General features: G+C 38.4%; 1 long non-coding RNA gene across 1 annotated transcript in view; it reads right to left on the reverse strand.

Moving 5' to 3' along the window:
* Nucleotides 1-2000: 2000 nt before the first annotated feature.
* LOC108361973 (uncharacterized) overlaps nt 2001-13753 on the reverse strand; it is a 12713-nt gene continuing 960 nt past the window's right edge. Inside the window, exons 2-3 of the long non-coding RNA XR_001847390.1 lie at nt 5078-5083; nt 2001-2066 (exon numbers count right to left, since the gene is read on the reverse strand). This is a non-coding gene — a long non-coding RNA (uncharacterized LOC108361973). The remainder of the gene's footprint in view (nt 2067-5077; nt 5084-13753) is intronic.

Consider the following 13753-nt stretch of genomic DNA (forward strand, 5'->3'; position numbering starts at 1 on the left):
GTATTTTGTACCGTCTGTAGCTTCGTCCACAGCGTCCTACTAGTCGCCGGCGACCACACTCGTGCTGCGTAGTTTAAAACCGGCCAGCCTATTGCCTTGTATGTTGCCAGCAACGTTTCTTTGTCTTTGCCCCAAGTACTGCCGGCTAGCGACTTGAGGACCTTGTNAAAACCGGCCGGCCTATTGCCTTGTATGTTGCCAGCAACGTTTCTTTGTCTTTGCCCCAAGTACTGCCGGCTAGCGACTTGAGGACCTTGTTGCGGCTCTGTACTTTATTGACAATAGCGGTTGCGTGCGTAGAGTAGGAGAGCAGGCTGTCCAATGTTACTCCGAGTATTTTAGGATTATTCACCATCGGAATTGGTGTGTAATCGACGTGAATTCCTAGCGGTAGCCTGACCTCCTTCGTCCAGGTTGTGAACAGGGTCGCAGAGGATTTCGTAGGGGAGAGGGCTAGACACTTTGCAGTGAAGAAGCGAGAAAGTTCAGAGAGATATCCGTTTACAACAACAACAACAACTATAAAAATGGGTTTAAAATCCTTTATTTAAGAACTATATTTAGGAGGGTTGCCATGTGTTTAAAAAATAAATTTCCACTTAATTCATCAGTTACTTGAAATGTTTATAACAATGTCAGACGAAAAATATTTAAGGAAATTTTAGTACCTAAATAATTTTTGAGAGGGTTTGCCGCCTGTTCTGAAAGTGGTATTTCTTTTAATTATACATAAGTTACATGAAATTTCAAAGTATGGTTATGTTGTTGTTGTTGTTGTAGCGTCTACAACAACCCCGCCCAGGACGGTTGGTATCTCAGTCGTTGTCGTCAAGTTCCACTAACGGCAGCCCTAGGAAGCGTGCAGCTTCTGTGGGGTTTGTCCACAGGGACAAGGCCGTTAGGGTTGTCGGGTTTTCCGGGCATGCGAAGAGACGTTTCGAGTCATGTGGGGTCTCTCCGCATGCCGGACACTCATTTGCCACATCCTCATTCAATCTACTCAGGTAGGAGTTTAGCCTGCTGCAGTAGCCGGAGCGAAGTTGGGCTATTGTCGTTCGTGTCTCCCGAAGCAGATGAAGCTCCGTCTCGTCTATGTCCGGGAGCGGTATGCCTAGAACGGCATTCACAGATCTAGAGTCTACATAACTCGGGACTGACTCCCTGTGAACGCCGTTCAGGGCCAGTCGGTAAGCTGACGGGTCCAGAGGTTGCNGCCGTTAGGGTTGTCGGGTTTTCCGGGCATGCGAAGAGACGTTTCGAGTCATGTGGGGTCTCTCCGCATGCCGGACACTCATTTGCCACATCCTCATTCAATCTACTCAGGTAGGAGTTTAGCCTGCTGCAGTAGCCGGAGCGAAGTTGGGCTATTGTCGTTCGTGTCTCCCGAAGCAGATGAAGCTCCGTCTCGTCTATGTCCGGGAGCGGTATGCCTAGAACGGCATTCACAGATCTAGAGTCTACATAACTCGAGACTGACTCCCTGTGAATGCCGTTCAGGGCCAGTCGGTAAGCTGACGGGTCCAGAGGTTGCTTGATGAACCTCTGGACTTCGTCCGTCAGTTCATATAGATGCCTCCTGACGTGCCTAAACGAGGGCTCTCGATCAGGAACTGCTTGCAGAGCATTATGTTGTGCTCCTTTACGGGGAGCATTTGCGCCTCGCCGTGGGGATGGTGTCCGGTGACATCAGGAGGCATCCTGTCGCTGTCCTAAGTGCGGTGTTCTGTACAGTCTGAAGCTTCGTCCACTGCGTCGTGGCTCCATGCTGTGCGAACCGGACCTCCACCGCAAACCACCACTCGCCCGAGCAGCACATCACCAACACACCCACACCCCAACATGACAACAATAGACACACGTACGAACAATACAGCACCACACACCGCCGCCGCCAACTCCTAGTCCCTCCGACAATCTGCTCGGTTTGTCATTCCAGAATATACCGTAACGCGACATCAGTCAAGTGCAACTTCAGTCTTGACTGGTGCCACTTTAGNAGTACGGGGATTAGTGACAAGGTCACTAGGGACCTTGTACAATTTTAGAAGAAATAACAAGTTACTTGTCTTCATGTTTTGATTTTTTTTTCACTTGTTCTTCAAATTATTTCATTCCTAATATATATGCAGGACGTTAATTTAATCAAAAGACAACATGTACAGTCGAAACATCGAGCAACTCTTTGTAGGTCCCTAAGGACCTTCTCACGAATCTAACGTCATCGGCACTGTCACTCATCGGAGGGTTAGGGCTCACTCTGGACTCCGCATCTCGCGTGATTAGACGAGTGACTACGTGGGCGTCTGATGTGCTGCCCGGTTGCAAACTTCCCTCGCGACGCCGCTTACCACCACGTCTGGCATCACCCCCGTCTGCAGAACATACAGCAGGGGACCGGCAGGCAACACAACGCCCTAACACCCCGCATCGCAATTGCTCTTCCAAGGCACACAAAGGTGCTACAATTAAACTGCAACGGATTTCAGAGCAAGATCGAGGAGATAAGAGTCTTCAAGGGCCGAAACTGAATATTAATAGCTGCAGTCCAAGCGACGAAGTTGCACATCAATTCAACTCTGTTGAATTGCGCCGGATGCAACGTACACCGTCGAAATAGCGAGCGAGATATCGGTGGTGGCCTACCGTGCAGTATAGCCTTAAAGAAGCAGATATAGACCGCAGCGATACCATTCTAGAATGTCAGGGTGTTGCTATCCGGTCAGGCGAGGTCCATGTTACCAGCTGCACGGCTGGATATCACCCTGAAAAAGGTCCGCTACTCAGAGGCGAAAACCCGTAGTTGGTGACTTTAACGCGCACCAGTATCTTTGGCATTTAGCGGAGCAAATAGACGAATCGACATTCTGCGCAAGGAACGACGACGTACCCACAAAGATTATGGGCAGCTGCTGCAGCTCGCCAGACCTAACAGCGCGGGTCTGATAAACAGCATATCATGGCGACCTATCCTGACCTTAACATCAAACCATCTGTCTATAGTCATCTCCACTTTGCTTGCACATATCACCGGATCTATGTTAACCTCACCAAAGCTGATTGAAGAGGCTTCACGGATGTTACTGAACGCACCTTGGCTGTCCTACTCACACCAACCGACGCTGCTGCAGCCCGCTTGATTCCAGCGGGATGTATTTCGGATCCCCGTCCGAATTTTCCTGCTGAATGGCTGTCCTAGCCGATGAGCGTGTCAGCCTTCGTAAGGCCTGTGAGAAGAATATTGAAAGAGAAACCAAGCGAGGAAGACTCCTTAGATAAACAAGGCGATACAGCTAAATAGGATAAACAGGACGAAATATAAGAACAAGGTATCGCGAACACATAAGGGATTATTTAAGAAAACACGAAACCCAGAGATAACAACAGAATTGAAATTCGCAAATCACATTATCAAAAATAAATGCGCACCGCTGAAGTTTGGACAAACAGCAGAACTTTTCCATGTACAACATAAAGGACAAAGATTGAATATATTAGAAAATATTGAAATATATAAACATAATACATTCAAAGTACAAATAATAAACGTACTGTTTGAACCTATAAAACTACTGTACGTGAAAAAAAATTACAACAACAACTAGAATTACAAAAAAGGTAGAAATCACGAACTTCTACCTGCCGGCAGAAACAAGCCACAACGATTAATCTACCTATTGAACATCACAAATACTGCAAAACGAAGAAGACGTACCTAACAAAACGAAAAGAGGTACTTAGTAAGGAGCAACCAACCAACCAACAAAAATTATACAGAACGAAAAATTACACTGAAGATGGCACAACGCCGAAACCGGTCTGTCTCCAAACTAAATTTGACAAGGGATAACGGAAATTCGTTCCAAAATACATTATACGCCCACACTATCGGAAACAACAATAACCAAAAAGGAAATATTTATGTCGGTCAGGCCTATTATTCCAAAACCAACTTGCTGTTGACTGAATACCAACGACGTTCACTGAAGATCAACAACATAAACGCCAATATTTGGTTTAATAAACAATATATTGCTATGAATATTATACCAAAATACGCACTAACGAAACCGAAATCAAAAACAGTAGCGTGTCTGAAAATCATCAGGACAGCTGAGAACAAATACCTCCGACGTGAATTAAAAAACTTGCGCGCCAAAAAGGAACATACAAATGCGTAGCTTTTGGCCATCTACCTACAGTTATCGGAGCGTCTGCCAATCCAAACATTGATGTAAGTAATGGGAAAATAGAAACCGATAACAAAAAATGCATGAAGAAGAAGTATGAAAAGTTGAACAAGAAACTCGATAGCTTGAGGACGAAGCAAAGCAACAACAAAAGCATGAAAAGTACAGAACAGAAATTCCATTCCAGATTTGTAAACTTGACGGAGGCTTACATCAACGAGCAAGAAGCAGAACTATTTAAGAAAGCTCTCAAACACAACATTGATAGTCACAAACGATAGAGGGAATTTGAACAAACCATCGTGTACACTGAAGATATTATATCCCGGCTTCCAACTGAGGAACAGGACACATATGTCGGCACATAATTGAAAAAGACATAGAGGCCAAGAAAACTAGAAAGCAGAAGGACGAAAACCAAACCATAAAAGGGCTCGAAGAAAAGTTTAAGGCAAACAATATATAACCAGGAAAAAGCCGGTGTTAAGCGCTTAGATAAGCACTAACACATTGATAAATATGCTCCCAAGACAACAAAATTTAGTTACAGTTAAATGTTTTTTATTCAGTTTATTTCAAGGATTGAAAAATTATTGCTATTATTATTCACTGCGTTTGAAAAAACGATCTCTGGTTACGGTACAAACATCAGCCAGGGCAATGGATAACATTGGATGGTGTCCAAACGGTAAATGGCTTGTTGCTGTTTTGTGCGCATGTTTATATGTTTGAATACATACTACATTATTTTGTTGCTACCCAACCTATTTGTCCCCAACATAAACATACATATGAAGCATAGCCACGAATAACATTGTGAAACTCCGCTTCGGATTTGGGCAGTTATTAGTTAGCGTAAACGCACGAAAAAAATTCGATGAAAAAAATACTTTTTTCTCGAACTCAAATCTATCCGATCTTTTGAGTTGGAACCAACAATACACACCCACAAAATTTCATTGAAATCGGTTCAGCAGTTTCGGAGATTAGCGTAAACGAACACAGTGACACGGGATTTTTATATATTAAGATTTGTAAACATTTCAACGAATAAAAAAATGCCAAAGAAATGGTCAAGAAAAATTTATTGAGCCAAAATTCCTTAAGCAGTACGAAGTTTTTAAAAAATTTTGGTACGCTTTCGACTATGGTTTGCTAAAGTTTGTTTGTGAAGAGCACAAGGTATTTACTCTTGTTTTCAACAGAGCTATATGTATACACGTTCCATTTTTTCCAAAGGAAAAAGTGGAACAGCACACTGTAAAATATCAGATGTCAAAACTCCTTGAACACTTCTATTCACACACAAGAAATAACGACAATATTTTTCTTGAAAATTTTCTTAAAAGGTCCGTACTCGGCTTTATACATTGACATAAGCAAAATAAGCATGATCGTTAATATTAAGCTTGGAAACCTTAAACTTTTCGGCCCTGGTTATACCCACAAAAGCGGACAAAGGCAATTATCAATTAATTGATAAAAAGGTTTACACCTAATAACTGAAACAGTGTGCAATAAGTTAGGAAAAGATCCCACTGAAGAATACCAAGTAATAATAAAAATTACTCAGGCCTGTCATGAATTCAGTCTCGATCGCGAAATTCTCCCGCAAATTCGAAATTCGTGAGAATGTTATCACTGACTTCGAGTTATTTTATTTTGATTTAGAATTAATAAACCAAAACATAAAAACAAACAAAAACCAAAGGTAGCACTAAATACGAATGCGTCGGAATTGCTGACAGCACGTGTTCTGAAGTTTTTTTCACGACAGGAGTTCACTCGTAATCTGCGAGAGGCCTGACCATAAAGAGAAGCACAACCATAATAAAGGATAATCTGGCATATAGACTAACACTTATGAACCCGAGTGCCCCTCCGTTGATTTCCTTGCCGAAGATACACAAACTAGGCACTCTGATGAAACTTATCATTAACCACAAGTTGCTCCTGGATACAGACTCTCCAAGTACCTAAATACCTGTTGAAGCATAACCTGGATTTACGCAATAAATACACTACTACGAATACAGAAGAACTAATCAAAAAGATGAAATCGTTGAAGATCAACAAAAACACTAAATTCGTATCATTCGACACATTCATTTTCCTTATTCAACCTACTGCTATCAAGAGCAGCTGATTTGCCGCTATTTAAACTTAACACGAGCAACACGAGTTTACAGGGTGTGCAAAGCTCAGCGGTTAACTCTTCTGACTTTGCACGTCGATAACGCGGGTTCGATCCCTGCTGAAGTCTAGAAAAAAGAGGTCTGATGAGGAGATGTGGTGATCTCCGAAATAGCTGATATAGCTTCTACCGCTTAGACTTTGTTGCTTTTTCCATCTTTCCTAATAAAATATTCGTGGTACAAAGCTCAAAACGTATTAAAATTAAATGTTAATAAGCCACAATAACATTGGCAAGTACATAGTTTAGGAAGAGCCAGCCTGAAACTATACAAAAACCAATTGCATGTATATAATTGACAACAACAGCCACGCTGTCAAGTTTAAATAGCGCCAAATCAACTGCACTTGATAGCAGTAGGTTGAATAAGGCAAATGAATTAGGAACTCGAGTTTACGGGGTGTGCATAGCTAAGTGGTTAACGCTTCTGGCTGCACATCGATGACGCGGGTTCGATCCCTGCTGAAGTCTAGAAAAAGAAGTCTAATGAAGAGATGTGATTTCCGAAATAGCTGCTATAACTTCTACCGCTTAGACTTTGTAGCTTTTTCCATCTTTCCTAATAAAATAATCGTGATACAAAGCTCAATAAAAATATTAAAATTAAATGTTAATTAGCCACAACAACATTGACAACACTACCAATAGCAAACCTCCGAGTGTATTTCTGCCATGAAAAACAGCTTCTCATAAAAATACAATCGCCGTTCGGAGTCGGCGTAAAACTGTAGGTCCCTCCGCTTTGTGTGACAACATCAAGGCGCACACCACAAATCGGAGGAGAAGCTCGGCCAAACACTAACATATGTGTAAGCGCCAATCTGTTATTATTATTAAACTGACGAACGGGCTAGGAATGGGCAATCCGACTTCAGCAATACTCATGAAGGTATTCATGGAAACACTAGAGGACAAATATATGGAAGACCTATCAACCAACCTAGGAGTAAAATTCTACTCGATATATGTCGATGATGCAATATGTTTAATAAAGGGAAACAAAGGAAGCAGATACTCGACTATCTCAACAAGCAACACCAATAAAATTCACTATGGAAACGGAAGAGGAAGAAAAATTAACTATCTGGATTTGACAATTAAAATAAACAATACCACGAGCCATATAGAATTCGAAATATACAGAAAACCCACAGTCACATCCTATCCGGTCTTATTTGTATTATTATTATTAATAGACCTTCTGTTAAGATTCACTAAACCGTATGCCATGATGTTCACCCAAGGGTTAAGGATATCCGCTAGGTCAGCGCTTTGTTATCTTTCTTATCAGCTCATTCGTTGCTGCTGGTCCCTCATTGCTATGTTCTAGTATGTATGTGCATATGTACATATATCTTCTTATGTTCTATGTGCGTATGTAGCAATATGTATGTATTTGCTAGTAAATATAAGAGATGTTAAAATGTACATATGGATTTATATACTTACAAAGTGAACCGATCTGCGGCAAAATAAGAAACGTTAGCAAATATGTATATATGTATGACAAATGTAAGTAGGTTTAAGAGACAAATGAATTACTGTTTTTAGAAATAAAGTTTACTGTTCATATTGAAGTCAAGGCATATAGTTGCTCTTCGCTTAGTATCTATCAGGTGGCAAAAAGGCTTGTCATCTCAAATCAACTTCTTTATAAATGCAGAGAAGGTTCTGCCTTTCAATAGGAACTAAAGAGTTACCGCAATATTTGAGAGTAGAAACACAAGTTGTTTGTCTAGACATTTCTAATCTAATTTTATTGAACAAACTTAAAGCTATTTATACAAAATTTGCAACCAATCAAAATGTACAGCGGTTAGCGGAAGCAGCGAGCATAATTGAAGTACTCTGCTTGCAAGCGGCAGCGCTAAATGTTAATAACATTCGCCTGGTCAGCATTGCCCTCAAAAGCATATCTAGGTCACTGTGCTCATATTGCTTTGGTTGTACATTTGTAAGGGTTGCCGTTTCTATTGCATTTGGTATGTGTGATCACTACACCCTTAACGTTAAAAACAAAAATTTATTTCGTCTGAGTGATGAAATAAATTTTTTTGAGTGGAGTTATGCAGATACTTTACGTGTGTTTATGTGTTCATATTTTGCTATTACTAGATTCATATTGTAATGAGTATAAATATTTTCTATCTTTTTTTGTTTCTAAGTTTATTTCTAAGCATCTTTTTAAAAGGTTATTGTGTAAGTCATTATCTCTACCATTAATGTTAAGTGTGGAATTTACTCCGCTTATATTTACAATTTTATAAGGGCCATGATACGGGTTTTGGTTTTTCTTTTTATTTTCTAGTCTGCTATTTCGAACTTGGATATGTTAAAATTGTTGTAATACTTTGACTTTCGTTTATTTTTTACAATTTTTATTATGTTTCTGGTATTCTTTATTGAGGTTTGGAGTCTCAGTTTCAACCCATTGGCATAATTGTCAATGTCATAAATTTCATTTTGCTTGCTTATGTTATCGCTTGGCAGCGTGGGTAATTTACCAAATACTAATTCATACGGCGAATACAAAGTGTCTACGTGGGGGGTCGTATTATATGGGAAAGTTTAATACGGTATCCACTAGTCGCATTCATAATCTTCGGCAAATGAAATTAAATATTCGTTAAGTGTTCTGTGGATTTTCTCAAGTGAACCCATTGTCTGATGGTGATATGGCGTGGAAAATATGTGTTTAGTGTTAAGTAGATTGCATACATTTGTCATTAGCTCATTAACAAATTCTGTCCCTCTGACATATTTTAATGCTCTAATGAAACCATACTTGAGAATTAGTTCAACTAAAGTGGTTGCTATTGTTTTCGCGTCTTTACTTACAATTGGGTGTGCTTTCACAAATTTGGATAAATCACATTGCATTGTTAATATGTATCTGTAGCCGTTTTATATGCGTAGTGGGCCTACAGTTTCAATCGTTATAGTTTCGAATGTTGACGTTGGCGTGTCTGTCATTGCAAGTAGTTATTTTGTATGTCTTACTATTTTGTCTTGTGTGCATTTTCTGCAGTTTAAAAATTCTTTGACCATCTGTCTCATATTTTTCCAAATATTGTATTATTATTATATTTTGTTTGACTTTTAGAACAGTTTTTCGAATTCCTAAGTGAGCTGCAATGTTTTCGCGGTGAAATTCGTCTTTCAGTTTGTATTTAAGTATCATGCTTTCTATTTCCCTTGGAGCTTTGTATATAAGTATTTTTATTGACGCGCATTTATTCATTTCTTATTCATTATATTTCTTCTTGAATGCCTTCATATCAATATTTTTAAATATAAAATATTTTACACAAAGGGCTAGTTCCTCTGTATGTGAATTTCTTAGTAAACTATGTAGTTTCTCCAACATAGATTCAAATGGTCATCGCTACAAGTTATGTGCACTTCATTATTAATTATTTCAATTGTAGCACAACGTTCTTTTTCTATATTAAACTTGATTTTCTTCATTTTCTTTACATCACTAAAAGATGTACAGTCCCAAATGTGAAGTTCGCGACGCTTCTCATGAGACATGTTTTCTTTACTAATGCGTGTACTGGCTTTCTTATCTTCTTGTTCTACTTCTTTCTCCTTAATTTCTTTTAATTTTGCGGCCTTTCTCCTTATTAAAACGTTAATACATTTTTTATCTCCTTTCTCATTTTTACTAATTGGGATCATTGATTTAAGTACGTCGCTATCTATCTTGATGCGTGATAATGCGTCTGCATTGGTATTTATTTTACCTTGTTTGTATACAATTTCGAAGTCGTATTCTGATAGATCTGTTCTAATTCTTGTCATTTTCGATTATGGATTTCTGTGTGAAAATGATGACACTAGTGGTCAGTTACTACTATGAATTTTCTGCCATAGAGGTAAGTTCTAAATTAATTAATTCCCCAATGGATTGCTAATAACCGTTTCCCTATAATGCATTTGTTGACGTCATGTTTTTGTAATGATTTACTAGCGTATGAGATTGGTAAATCGTGACCTATTTCTCCTTGTGATAAAATAGCTCCTAAAGCGAAATCTGATGCGTCTGTTGTAAGTATAAATGGTTTGTCAAAGTCTGGGTACTGTAGTATTGGTGGGTTAATTAACTGCTCTTTTAAATTATTACATACTATTTCGCATTCTTCAGACCAAATGAAAGGTTTCCTTTTTTCGGCAGAGAATTTAGACATTTGACGATTTGTGCAAAGTCTGGAATGAAACGTCTGTAATAATTGCAAAATGCTATGAATGTCCTTGTTTAATCTGGAATTCTTGGTATTGGGTTTGATACCTTTGTCCGTTATTAAATGTCGTAAGTAAATGACTTCTGATTTCAATAATTGACATTTGCTTGCATTTAACTTGAGGTATCTTAGTCTTTCAAAAACTTTTGAGAGGTTTTTATTGTGGTGTTTTAAAGAACATCCATCAACACGATGTCATCTACATAAAGGAAAGCTTCCGATTTTAAACCACTTAATGCAATTGTTAACATCCTTTGGAAACTGTTTGATGATATTATGGCTGCATTTCTTTATTCATTCTGAACGTTTGGAATAAACTTTTTTGTTTATTTATTCTTTAGAACGTTCCTGATGATATGTTGACGTATATTTCAAACGCATTCTGTTTATTCCGGCTTTGAAATTGGATTAACCGGAATGTATAAAGAAACGAAGCCTATATGAAAACGAAAAGATAGGGGCGGAGTCATGAAAACCACTTTCGGTGACAAATTTTGTATAAATCGCTTTAAGTTTGTTCAATAAAATAAGATTAGCAATATCAAGACAAACAACTTGTGTTTCTATTCTCAAACATTGCGGCAACTCTTTAGTTGCTTCTTGAACGTCAGAATCTTGTGTGGAAAATGCTGTTGGTAGTCTTGAATCGTCTTGTAAAGGTATTTGGTGAAAAGAACTGGTCATGTCTAGTGTTGTAAAATACTTGGCTTTTTCTAAGACATCTAACACGTCCTTTAATCTTGTTAATGGAAACTTTGTCATTTATGTACTATTTTATCATTTAATTTTCTGTAATCCACTACAACACGCCATTTCTTATTGTCGTTTTCACTCTTTCACTCGTGCAACTTGGATTTTCATAATATTCAACTGTAAAAAATTATGAGTGAGATATTTTAATCCGCAAATATTTAAATTTCCCTGAACATCGTGAAATATTATTGCCATAATATATAATACATAGATGCTTTTGAAAATTTTAATTCATGGAAAGTGTGTTAAATTTCACGTGAGTTTGAAATTTTAGCTGTGTGCTAAGCTTGAAGTATCATGTTATTTGAGTAGGCCTTCATCTATAAGCGTTAAATTTTGAAATACGCGCGACTCAGTGGGTAAATCTTGGAAACACATGCAGCTCCGTCTGTGAATTAATCAATTAGTACATTCCTCACAGTTCATCCACAGTTTCCCCTGATATGGGAAAACTTACAGCTGATTGAAAACCACTGTAGATTGTCATTTTGTGATTTGTTTTGTACCGTGGATGTTATTATTTAGAAACGATTCCGTAAAAAAAGACGCTGCAGTTTGCGATGAAAAGTGTCTATTCCATATTCACGAATTTATGATAGTTTTTCGTATAAACTAAATTTTTCGAATATTCGTTGATATCTCATTGTGTGACCTTTGGCAATCGACTAAAATAATACTAAATTGCAATTGATTGATACTTCCCATTTATTTTAAGAAGGAAGTTAAACAATTTTTTTAAGAGATTGTGTCTTAAGTAAAAAAGTAATTTCTCCGTTTTTCAAAGTTAGCCCCCGAAATCGAGATATGGGCTTTCGAAGTTCGAAATAGGTCCTTTGGTAAAAAAATATTTTGAATTCTTGTGTGTCAATAACTAAAAAAGTAAAAATATAGGCGTAGTCCGCCATGTGCTCTTCTTTAAATGGTATATACATTCATAACTTTTTTGTGCAAACCTATATTACCGGTGCCACAAATTTTTTAAAAATCATTTAAATTTGTTTAAATATCTATAAGGCTTTTAATTTTTCGATTATCTGACCTTTTAAAGCTTTGTGAAGTGTAGTTTTTGGTATTCCCGTCCGTCTTTCCATTATTCTCAATGAAGTCGATGGACCTAGTTCCACTTCCTCTAACACAACTTCAACATCTACCGTTGCAGGACGTCCTGTTTCGCCGCCACGCCTTCGAATTTAAAAAAGTGAAAAATGATAGTTAACAAGGAAGCAAACAAGATAGGTGTAAAAATCACTTACGTTCATATATTTCTCTATGGGTCCGGGCGAATACTTTACGACCCGGATGCCGGCGATTGAGGTATCTCTCTGCATAGAGTCTTTGAGCAGCTCTGGCATTACAGCAAGCTTCACCGTAAATTAGGTGAATATCCGCATATTCATGCGACGTATACTTACGGTGACCATCCGTCCTTTATTTGAAAGGGCAGTCCTTTATTTTAACCCCCTGTCCTTTATAATTTTTTTCAAAATAAAGGACGCCTTTTGTCCTTTATTTCTTAACCTGTCCTTTAAATCAGCTCTGCATTTTTCAGAGGTAAATTTTTAAACACAGAATATGCACAACAAAAATTTCCCTTATAAAATATAATGAAAACCTTCACCAGTTCGTTTCGCACCCCACTTAAAGCTTTTTATTTAATAGGTAATCTTTGCACAATCTATAAAGCACAGGGAAAGTTGTGCCCAGGATCGTATTGCACGCTGAGTTTCCAGTTCCATTGAAAGAGAACAGTGGTTCAAAACTGGCATTTAGTGTTCGTTAGTCACGGGAGCCTTCATTTTTATACCCGAGCGCACTTGTGCACAAGGGTATATGAACGTTGTTCACATAACGGTTGTTTGTAACAGCCAAAACGAATCGAGATAGATATAGACAAATATATACATAAATGCTCAGAATGAATAGCGAAGTCGATTAAGCCATGTCTGTCTGTCCGTCCGTCTGTGCGTCTGTCCGTCCGTCCGTGTACACGATAACTCGAGCAAAAATTGAGATATCTCAACGAAATTTGGTATGTAGGTTTCCATTTATCCAAGGTAGGTTGGTATTGAAAATGGTCGAAATCGGACTTTAACCACGCGCACTTTCCATATAACGGTAATTTTCAGATATACGAAAACTGCGATATTTATAGTAACTGCTAAAGATTATGCACTCAAAATTGATATTTACAATAAATTTTAGACGNTAGAGTCTTTGAGCAGCTCTGGCATTACAGCAAGCTTCACCGTAAATTAGGTGAATATCCGCATATTCATGCGACGTATACTTACGGTGACCATCCGTCCTTTATTTGACACAATGTTCGAAGGGTCCAATTTCACAAAATCCACTTTCACTAATTCCGGTAAGTAACA

Source organism: Rhagoletis zephyria, unplaced genomic scaffold (genome assembly GCF_001687245.7).
Source record: "Rhagoletis zephyria isolate East Lansing unplaced genomic scaffold, Rhagoletis_zephyria_1.1 Rzeph_scaffold_00898, whole genome shotgun sequence".
Classification (NCBI taxonomy): Eukaryota; Metazoa; Arthropoda; class Insecta; order Diptera; family Tephritidae; genus Rhagoletis; species Rhagoletis zephyria.